The following is a 10,862-nucleotide window of genomic DNA, read 5'->3' as shown; positions in this document are numbered from 1 at the left end:
TTCACTTTCACTTTTCACTTTCACACAATGGAGAAGGAAATGGCAACCCACTCCAGTGTTCTTGCCTGGAGCATCCCAGGGACGGCAGAGCCGGATGGGCTGCCGTCTATGGGGTCGCACAGAGTCGGACACGACTGAAGTGACTTAGCAGTAGCAAGTCCTAGGCAATTCATTAAGCAAGAAAATAAAAGATGTACAGAGCTGAAAGAAAGAAATCAGCTATTCTCAGTTAACATTGTTTATGCAGAAATTCCAAAGAGAATACACACAGAAGCTACTTGAATAAGTCACATTAGTAAGGCCACAGGATACAAGACCAATACAGAAAAGACAATGCATTTCTATACAGTAATGACAAACATTTGGAAATTAAAACAACAATACCATTTTAAATGGTACCAAAAAGCATTACATACTTTAGGTATAAATCTAACAAAATACGTGCAAACTCTGCATGCAGAAAACTCAAATGAGAAATCAAAAGATCCAAATAGGTGGATATACCATGTATGTGGACTTCCGAGGTGGTGTTAGTGGTAAAGAACCCACCTGCCAATGCAGGAGATGCATCCAGATGCCCTGGAGGAGGTATGGAAACCCACTCTAGTATTCTTGCCTGGAGGATCCCATGAACAGAGGACCCTGGGAGGGCTACGGTCCACAGGGTCGTAAAGAGTTAGACACGACTAAACCAGTCCATTCTAAAGGAGATCACTCCTGGGTGTTCTTTGGAAGGATGATGCTAAAGCTGAAACTCCAGTACTTTGGCCACCTCATGCGAAGAGTTGACTCATTGGAAAAGACTCTGATGCTGGGAGGGATTAGGGGCAGGAGGAGAAGGGGACGACAGAGGATGAGATGGCTGGATGGCATCACCGACTCGATGGACGTGAGTCTGAGTGAACTCCAGGAGTTGGTGATGGACAGGAGGCCTGGCGTGCTGCGATTCATGGGGTCACAAAGAGTCGGGCACGACTGAGCGACTGAACTGAACTGAACTGAAACCAACTTAGCATGCACACACCTTGTTCATGAATTTCAAGACTCAATATTATTAATATGTCAGTTTTCTCCAAATTGATGTGTAAATTAAATTCCAACATACTCTTTTAAAATAAAAATTGATAAGTTGAATCTAAAATTTGTATTCTAGAAACTAGAATAACCAGACAACGATGAAGAAGAACCAAGTTAGAAGACTTAAAGTAAATGATTTCAGGATTTGCTGTGAAGAGTAAAGTCAGTCAGTGTGGTATTAGTGGAAGGATGAATGAAATATGATCTCAGGTGGCCTCGGACTGCAGCAGCTTGAAACAGGATTTCGATTCCCTGGCCAGAGACTGAAAGTCAGGCTCTGGGAGTGAGAGTGCTAAATCCTAGTCACTAGACCACCAGGAACCTGTGACTAGTGACAAGGCCCTGGCCCGCCACCTGTGTAGAAATGAATTCCCACGGAGAGATGTAAAGTAGTGAAACAAGTGTTTACAGGAAGAAAAAGGTATGTGTGAATAGACACATGGGAGGGCTCAGAGAGAGTCTTGCCCTTGTGGTAGGGCCCTCCCACGTGTGCGCGTGCATCTCTTAACCAAGATGGAGTCTAGGAGACAGGCCCATGGATAGGTCCACATCACCTACTACAGGGTGGCATGCGTGTGTGCTCAGTCGAGTCTGATTCTTTGCGACTCTATGGAGCGTAGCCCGCCAGGCTCTTCTGTTCATGGGATTTCCCAGGCAAGAATACTGGACTGGGTTGTCATTTCCTCCTCCAGGGGATTTTCCTGACCCAGAGATTGAACCCTCGTCTCGCGTTGACAGGCAGATTCTTTACCACTGAGCCACCTGGGAAGCCCTGTCGGGCATTCAGTTCAGTTCAGTTCAGTTGCTCAGTCGTGCCCGACTCTTTGCGACCCCATGAATCGCAGCATGCCAGGCCTCCCTGTCCATCACCAACTCCCGGAGTTCACTCAGACTCACGTCCGTTGAGTCAGTGATGCCATCCAGCCATCTCATCCTCTGTCATCCCCTTCTCCTCCTGCCCCCAATCCCTCCCAGCATCAGAGTCTTTTCCAATGAGTCAACTCTTCACACGAGGTATTAGGAAATATCAAAATCATTGCACCAGGTGAGGAAGCTAAGGACTGGCACATTTTGGGTGGAGTTGAAGGGAGGTAGGGTCTTTCTCAGGAAATTCACAGGAATGGATCTCCTCAGTAGCAGTTCTCCAGGCCCTTGCCCTCTGGTTCCCTCCCACTGCCTAGCCTTCGCCCTGGCAGTTTCTTTGGCCTGCAAGGCCTCCTCATTCCTCGGCTCTGAAACCCTTCTTTTCAAAAGCCCCTCTACAGCTCAGCTCCATCCTTCTCTTAAGCGACTCCTAGAGGCTTAAGCACTCTTGCCTGGAAAATCCCACGGACGGAGGAGCCTGGTAAGGTTGCAGTCCATGGGGTCGCAAAGAGTCGGGCATGACTTCACTTTCACTTTCATGCATTGGAGAAGGAAATGGCAACCCACTCCAGTGTTCTTGCCTGGAGAATCCCAGGGACAGAGGAGCCTAGTGTGCTGCCGTCTATGGGGTCGCACAGAGTCGGACACGACTGAAGCGACTTAGCAGCAGCAGCAGCAGCAGCAGAGGCTTAAGCTTTGAACCAGTTCATTTTACCTTCAGTGACGCACACACGACCTCGTCGTTTCTCGAGGTCTCGAGCTATTATTTATAACTCGGTTGCGCTGTATCTGGGGACATTATGAGTGTCCAAGTCGCACAGAGCTCCTAGTCCCCGCACCCTAACCGGGAGAGCTCAGACGGTGGCGCCGAGGTAGGGGGCGGGGCCAGGGACCCGGGCGCCGCGCCGCCTTCCCGATCGGGGCCGCACCGCGCGGTCATGTGGCGGGAGGAGCGGCGGCGCGCGCGGCGAGGAAGCTCGCGCCCGGTGAGCGCGCTTAGGGGCCGTCGGGGCGAGACGCGGGCGGCGCGAGTCGGCCAGGGTGCCCCTCGCCTTGCCCCACTCTCAGTTCTTCACTCGCCAGGGATCTGGGGAGGGTGTGGAGCCAGACCCCAGGACGCAGCTGCGCAAATTCGAGTAACTCCGCAGGTTGTGGACAAGCTGGTAAACGGGCTCCTCCTTTCCCTTATGCTAGTTAATGGCCTTGTCTGACATTATGGAAATGAGAAATAGGTTTGAAAGACTCTATTTCTGCCTCTCCCCCCTCCTCCTTTATTACTTTTTCTATAGTTTTTCTACTAATTATGAACGTTAAAACTGTAGCTCACTAAATGAATTGTGGTATCCTGGATTGGATCCTCGAACAGCAAAGGACTTAAGTAGGGAAACTGGAAAGGACCCTGATGCAGGAAAGATTGAGGGCAGGAGGAGAAGGGAATGACGGGGGATGAGATGGTTGAACGGCATCATCGACTCAATGGACATGAGCTTGAGCAAACTCCGGGAGATAGATAGTGAAAGACAGGGAAGCCTGGCGTGCTGCAGCCCATGGGGTTGCAGAGTTGGACAGGCCTGAGGGACTGAACAATAACAAAGGGAAAGGGGAAATTCTGATAAAGTATGTGGTTTAGTTAGGGCTTCCCTGGTGGCTCAGTCGGTAGAGAATCTGCCTACAATGTGGGAGACCTGGGTTTGATCCCTGGGTCCGGAAGATCCCCTGGAGAAGGGAATGGCAACCCACTCTGATATTCTTGCTTGGAGAATTCCATGGACAGAGGAGCCGGGAGGGCTATAGTCTATGGGGTCCCAAATGGACACGACTGAGCTACTAACACACATACAGATATATGGTTTAGTTAAGTGTGTGTATCATTGTTAATTTCTTATTTTTGATAAATGTACCCTAATACTTCATTAAAAGAATTTGGGTAAAGGGTATACAGGAGTTCATGGTACTATCTTTGCAACTTACTGTATATCTAAAATTATTTTAACATAAAAATTTAAACAGAATTCTACAGTGATATGCAGTAGACCATTGTTTACAGAAAGGGCTGACGTCACTTCCTTTTTTGCCAGGAATTAGGTGTCTGTTTGATCAACTTGTTTGCTAAGGAAAGAGCTGTCCGGCTAGTGGGTGTGGGTGTTTCTAGTTCAAGTTTTCCAAGCAGGAATCTGTTTTCTTTTTCCGTTCCATCTATGAAGTGTCTCTGGAACACCTGTTATGCACAAGTAAATGAGACACACACATTAGGGGCGTGTACAATAAAAACACAAGTCAGGAAGGAAGGAAGGACTGTTAGAAAGGTACAACACTGAACTAGGAGGGCTCAGAGGTGGGAGAAATCGCTTCTGGCCCCGGGGACTCGGGAGGGCTACTGAAGGGAGTGGCTGTCGTGAACTGAGGGGTCCTGAGACGAGAAGGGATCCCTGGGGTGGAGAGTGGCTCCAGCAGAGACTTTAAGGAGATGAGGCTGCGGGGGCCTGGGAGCAGGTAAAATACGTCTCACACGGAAGCACAGAGCGTGCCCAGGGAGTTCACGTGGCACAGGAGGTGAAAGCTGCAGTTACCTTATAGAAAAGGGCGACACCTGCTTTCCCTGTATATGCCATGGGAGCTGTGGCTTGTCTTAGGGCAGGAGAGGGGCATTATTGGATGTGTGCTTGGAGATGATTGACTTGGCAGCAGTTAGGGGAGTATTGGTTTAGCACAGGAGAGGTTAAAGAAATTCACCCAGGGCTATGACGTCGATGTGCAAAGACAGACACAAGCATATGTGCGTGCCAAGTTGCTTCAGTCGTGTCTGACTCTTTATGACTCTATGGACTGTGGCACTCCAGGCTACTCTTATCTGTGGAATTCTCCAGGCAAGGATACTGGAGTTTGTTGCCATTTCCTCCTCCAGGGTATCTTCCCATCCCAGGGACTGAAGCTGCCTCTCCTGTGGTTCCTGCGTTGCAGGCGGATTCTTTACCACTGAGCCACCAAGGCAGCCCAAAGAAGGACATGGCTTGGGGAAATTTTGTGGAAAACTTGACAACTGAAGGCCAGAAAATAAGAAAAAGGGGAAAAGCCTAAATCCTGGAGTTTTTTGTCCCTGAATGTTTTGGAGCATGGTTGATGGATTTGCAGAAATGGGGGACTCAGGAGGAGACCTGGGGTGGAGGTGGGGAGCGCAATGAAAGTATTTTTGAACAACCTGTGTTTGAGTTGTTGGCAGGATAACCAGCTGGAGATGTATATTTAAAGTATTTAGGAGAGGAAGCCAAATATATACAAAAGGGACAGGAAGAGGAAAAGGAGTCTGAGTGGGCAGGTAGGAGGCAGTCAGGGACCCCTGTGGGGTTGTGTGCCAAGAGGGACTTGGACATGGCGAGTCAGTAGCATCATAGCTTGTGCAGAGGTAGAGGAGACAGAGGGATGAGGCTGTCTTAAATTTAGGGATTAGGAGGCTAGGTCTTAGATTTAGGAATTAGGAAGACCCATGTCCCATTCAGGGTTGTTTTAACGGAAGAGTAGGAGCTTGTGTGGTCACAGTCCGTCATCTGTTCATCCAGGGGCCATTCGCAAGGGGGCTGGGAGCCAGAGATGTGGTTTCTAGTTCTGGCTCTGCCACTGCCGTGCAAGTTTCTGTATAATTTTACACCCTTAATAAAACCAAAAGGATCCTTTTATTCCTAGCAACACTGAATAGTCCAGAGAGCCAGGGTTCCCTGGGGCACACCTTGGAAGAATGCTGCAATAGAATCAGAATTTTAGAGGTCTAAAGAACAAAAGAGTCTTATCCAGTCCTGTGACTTGACAAATGAAGACACTAAAACTCAAATTCATATCAACCAACATTGATTTCAAGTATATTAATAGTGCCCCAAATCCACCTATAAAGTAGCCATGCTTAAACCCGTTTTGGAAATTCTGACATAGGCTCTGAGAGGTTAAATGACTTGCCCAGAATCACAGAGCAGCAAGTGGTGGTGTGAGATTTGAACCCAAGCCTCCTGGATCAGGGCTTTCTCTGTCACACCTCCTGCTGCCTCCCTGGTTGATAACTTTGGATGCATTTAAAAGTGGTTGAATGGAATGTAACGTCAGTCTTTTCTCCTTTCTTATAAGAAATGTGTTCTAAAAGTCAAGTTTGACTGCATTACAGATTACTATTATAAATGGCTGCCTGGGGTGGGAAGGATAACTTCAAAGAGCATGAGGGAACTTTTCTGGAGTGATGAAAAAGTCACTCTAGACTTAGTATATAAAAGTGTCCCAAAGTTACATTTTAAAAAACACTAGAGCATTAGACCATGTGAAATCTCATATTCAACTCTGAATAGTGGCAAGGTATACCTATGATACCTGAATATATATGGCACTTTGAAAAATATTCTTAGCTGATCTTGTGATTGCTTACTCTTTCCTCTTACTGCTTTTTTCCTTTGTCTTGACCAATTCCATTTTCTTCACTGCTGGCTGCCAGACCCTGACCACACCCTTCTTAACAGAGGCAGGAGGTTGAATTTATAAGCAGAAATCTGCTCTAGTGCAGCCTCTTAGGGATTAGTCTCTGATTCAATAAGTAATTTCCTATCAACCTTGACAAATAAAAATAGACAGACTTATTTAGGAAATAAACATATAAAGGAACCAAGAGGATTTCATGAAAATTTTTGGGGGAAAATGGGTCCAATATACTGTGTTGAGTGTTGGCCAAACTAAGTATCCTAGACTTTCACTCTCAGTTTTATTTGATGTCATAAGTAATAGAAACTTGGTTTACGCTGATATTAATCTCATTAAAATGCTCTGAAAGATAGAAAGCAAGGTCTAAGAGTCTAGCAGTATCTTTGACATGAGGAGTCTAGATTCAGAATCTGGCTGTACTCTAGCTATGTTATTTAACCTCTCTGTACTTCAGTGTAATGGTTCTAGGTAGACTTAAACAATAGTAGTATTGTCTTTTAAAGTGTTTGTGGAGATTAAATAGAATAATCTAAGTAGAGCACTTAGAATAGTGTCTAGTAAGCAACAAGTGCTGGCAATTATTAGATCATGGTTTAAAAGTTGTTACCAATGTAAGACATCCAGTTTAATGATTCTCTTACCGAGCACAATACAACCACTTAACACACTTCTAATCTTTTCCCCTAGTCCAGTTAAAAGATCCTTTACTTTAAAAAAATTTTTTTAATAGCTTATTATTGAGGTATAATTTACATATAATAAAAGGTACCGTTGTAAACGTATGGTTTAATGAATTTGACAAACCACCATCCAGTCAAGACACAAGACGTTTTCATCACTCCGGAAAAGTTCCCTCGTCCTTCCCACCCCAGGAAACCATTGATCTGTTGTCTCTTGGTCCAGATTTCATACAGTATATGGTTCTTCTGTTGGATAATGTAAGATTCATATTATCACATGCGTCTGAAGTTCGTTATCTATTAATGAGTATATTCTTTGTGTGGACTACCACAGTATGTTCATTTTCCTGTTGCTGAACATTTGGGTTGTTTTCAGGGTTTTTTTGGCTAATTTGAATATCAGCCAAAGAAGTGAACATTCATGCACACATATTTGTAGGCACAGTGTTTTCATTTCTCTTGGGTGAATGCACCTGACGGGTCACTTGTTTGAAAGAAGCCTTCAGACTTTTTCAGTGGTTGTACTGTCTTACACTCCCGCCTGCTGTGTGTGTGGTGTCCGTATCCTCGGCACACTTGGAATTGTCCGTGGTAGGTGGTGGAATCTCACTGTGGTTTAAATCTCCAATTCTTTCATGATGAATGATGCTGAGTCTCTTTCCATCCACGTACCTTCTTTTATGATGTATCTTTTCCAGTGTTCTAAGGGCCTTTTTTTGTTTTTAAAATTTTTTGAGGGCCTTTGTTATTAAACACTGAAAATATGTGGTACCTTGGCCCTAAAGGCACCAGAATCCCCTTCAAAAACATGATAGATTTATTTGGCATCTGTGTCTGCTTTTAATAGCAGCAAACTAAGAGAGCGACTTCAGCAAAAACACAAGACTGAGATTTAACCATTTTGAATGTCCTTGTAAGCAGCTACTTAAACAGCAGGGTATTTAGAAAGGATGTCAGATCTGATTGTTTTCCTTTTTTAAAAAACGTGAGTCTTGAGAAAAGGATGAAATGTTCCTAAACAGCTTCAGCACAGCAGCTGTTTTGAAATGCCTGGTGGTAAAAGGTCCTCTTAACTGCCCTCATACTGGAGGGCAAGGCTGGGCATTTCCGGTGCTCTTCAGCCAACAGGCAGGCCACTGTCACCAGGCAGGTGGCCACAGTGGGCTCCTTGTGTGAGGCCTCAGTGATGGGCATTTCTCTGTATGGCATTTTCACCTGCAGTTAGTCCCAGGTTATCCAGAAGGGAGCCTTGCCAAGGTGACTGTTCAGTTTTTTACCCCAGGCAAGTATTTCAGTTTTTTAATTTGTCTGTTTATTTATCTATCTATTTATCTGTCTTTTATTTATATATCTGTAGCTCCGATGGTAAAGAATCTGCCTACAATGCAAGAGACCCGGGTTCGATCCCTGGGTCAGGAAGATCCTCTGGAGAAGGGAATGGCAACCCGCTCCAGTATTCTTCCCTGGAGAATTCCATGGACAGAGGAGCCTGGCAGACTATAGTCCATGGGGTCACAAAGAGTCTGACACGACTGAGTGACTAACACTGCTAAGTCGCTTCAGTTGTGTCCGACTCTGTGCGACCCCATAGACGGCAGCCCACCAGGCTCCCCTGTCCCTGGGATTCTCCATGCAAGAACACTGGATGGGTTGCCATTTCCTTCTCCAATGCATGAAAGTGAAAAGTGAAAGTGAAGTCACTCAGTTGTGTCCGACTCTTCACGATTCCATGGACTGCAGCCCACCAGGCTCCTCCGTCCATGGGATTTTCCAGGCAAGAACACTGGAGTGGGTTGCCATTTCCTTCTCCAGTGCATGAAAGTGAAAAGTGAAAGTGAATTCACTCAGTTGTGTCTGACTCTTAGCGACCCCATGGACTATAGCCTACCAGGGTCCTCCATCCATGGGATTTTCCAGGCAAGAGTACTGGAGTGGGATGCCATCGCCTTCTCCGGTGACTAACACTACTATTTATGTATCTATTTATGTATTTTGATTGCGCCGTTCAGCATGCAGGATTTTAGTTTGCTGACCAGGATCGAACCCATGCCCCCTGCAGTGGAAGCATGGAGTCTTAACCACTGCATCTCCAGGGAAGTCCCTCGGTTTGTTTGTTTATTCCTTCCTTCCTTTATCCATTTATTTAAAAGTATGTGTTGAGCACAGATCATGTCTCTGATAACTGTTTAGGCATTGGGCTTGCAGTGTGATTCAGACAAAAGTCTCTACCCCGTGGAGCTTGCATTCCACTTGGCACCCTCAGGAGCAGGTTTGGGCTCCGGCAGAGGAAATGTTCAGGACACCCTGCTTTTTAAGAAGCATCACAGACAAGCCAGAGCCACCTTCTGCTTCCCTTTTGTTGTTGTTCAGTTGCTAAGTCATGTCCGACTCTTTGTGACCCCATGGACTGCGGCACACCAGGCTTCCCTGTCCTTCAATATCTCCCGGAGTTTGCTCAAACTCATGTCCATTGAGTCAATGATGCCATTCAACCATCTCATCCTCTGTCACCCCCTTCTTCTCCTGCCTTCAGTCTTTCCCAGCATTAGTGTCTTTTCCAATGAGTTGGCTCCTTGCATTAGGTGGCCAAAGTACTGGAGCTTCAGCTTCAGCATCAGTCCTTCCAATATTCAGGGTTGATTTCCTTTCAGATTGACTGGTTTGATGTCCTTGCTGTCCTTGGATTCTCAAGAGTCTTCTCTAATACCACAGTTCAGAAACATCCATTTTTAGGCACTCAGCCTTCTTTATGGTCCAACTCTTACATCCAGACATTACTACTGGAAAAACCATAGTCTTCCCTAGGCTCCCTTTTGTACTATTTTCCCCCTTCTGGTGGTGTGCTTTGAAAAATGAGTAAAATATGGAGGGGCATGCTAGAAGGTCATAAATGCCAAAGAGAAAAATCAGGCAGAGAAGGAGGGGAGAGAGGAGGAGTTGGCAAATTTAGGTGGGGTGCCAGGAAAGGCAGCAGTGAGAAGGAGACACTGTAGGAAAGATCCAAAGAGGCGAGGGACCAGCTGCGCATCCCCTGGGGAAAGAGTGTTCAGGGCATGGGGAACTCGAAGCTCTGGGGCAGGAATGCCTGGCTGGGTCCACACCACCAGGGAGGTCAGGGCAGCTGGCCCAGGGTGAGGGTACCAGGCAGAGATGAACCTGGGGCCCCTCACCATTGGAAGGGCTTTTTGACATGTACTCTGTGCTGAGAAACGGTGGAGGGTTTTGATCACAGATGTGACCTGGTTTGAGAAAAAAGAGAGGGAGGGATGATGTAGGGGCAGGAGAGGGAACCTTCTTCCCTCCCACCTGTCACTGACCCAGCAAAATGTCTCCTAATTGTGTCTGCACAGAAATAGACAATGAACCAAGCAGAGCTGTAGGAGAGAGTGTAAGAGTCCTAAGTATCTCAGGCAGATGAAGGATAAAGGACAGGGATAGGATGGTCTTAGTCATTGGGAACTGATTTTTCAGACACTTTTTGGATTATATATATATATTTGGCTGCACCTCACGGCTTGTTGGATCTTATTCCCCGACCAGGGAACTCCCAAGACTGCTGAATTTTGTACAGCTCTTAGGCTTGTGAAAACTGAATGCTTTCCTTTGGAAGCTCATTTGTCAAGACTGTTGTTTCCTTGGCAAAGCCTGATCTCTTCATCCTGATCAGTTATTACTGGAATCAGTAAAAGTCTGTCCTGTGTCCTCAGAAATATAGAGTCAGATTTTTCTTTTTCTTATTTAAAAAGTCCTGAAATGTTAAATAGCTTCAGTTGGGTTGCCAGGGGC

At 46.1% G+C, this 10,862-nt stretch overlaps 1 protein-coding gene across 6 annotated transcripts in view; it reads left to right on the top strand.

Moving 5' to 3' along the window:
* The first annotated feature begins 2,852 nt into the window (after nt 1-2,852).
* Nucleotides 2,853-10,862, top strand: part of CCDC125 (coiled-coil domain containing 125) — a 30,974-nt gene continuing 22,964 nt past the window's right edge. For 3 of the 6 annotated variants that reach the window (XM_086362049.1, XM_086362046.1, XM_086362050.1), the window contains exon 1: nt 2,921-3,104. The gene's annotated coding sequence lies outside the window, so the exon portion shown is untranslated. Of the gene's footprint in view, nt 3,105-10,862 lie in introns of all 6 variants that reach the window. The other 3 variants (XM_086362048.1, XM_086362051.1, XM_086362047.1) reach the window with 2 other exon arrangements.

Source organism: Bos grunniens, chromosome 20 (genome assembly GCF_055505025.1).
Source record: "Bos grunniens cultivar Pamir isolate PY7600 chromosome 20, Bosgru_T2T1.0, whole genome shotgun sequence".
Taxonomy (NCBI): Eukaryota; Metazoa; Chordata; class Mammalia; order Artiodactyla; family Bovidae; genus Bos; species Bos grunniens.
The sequence above is the reverse complement of the archived record's forward strand: the minus strand, read 5'-3'. Positions and strand labels throughout refer to the sequence as shown.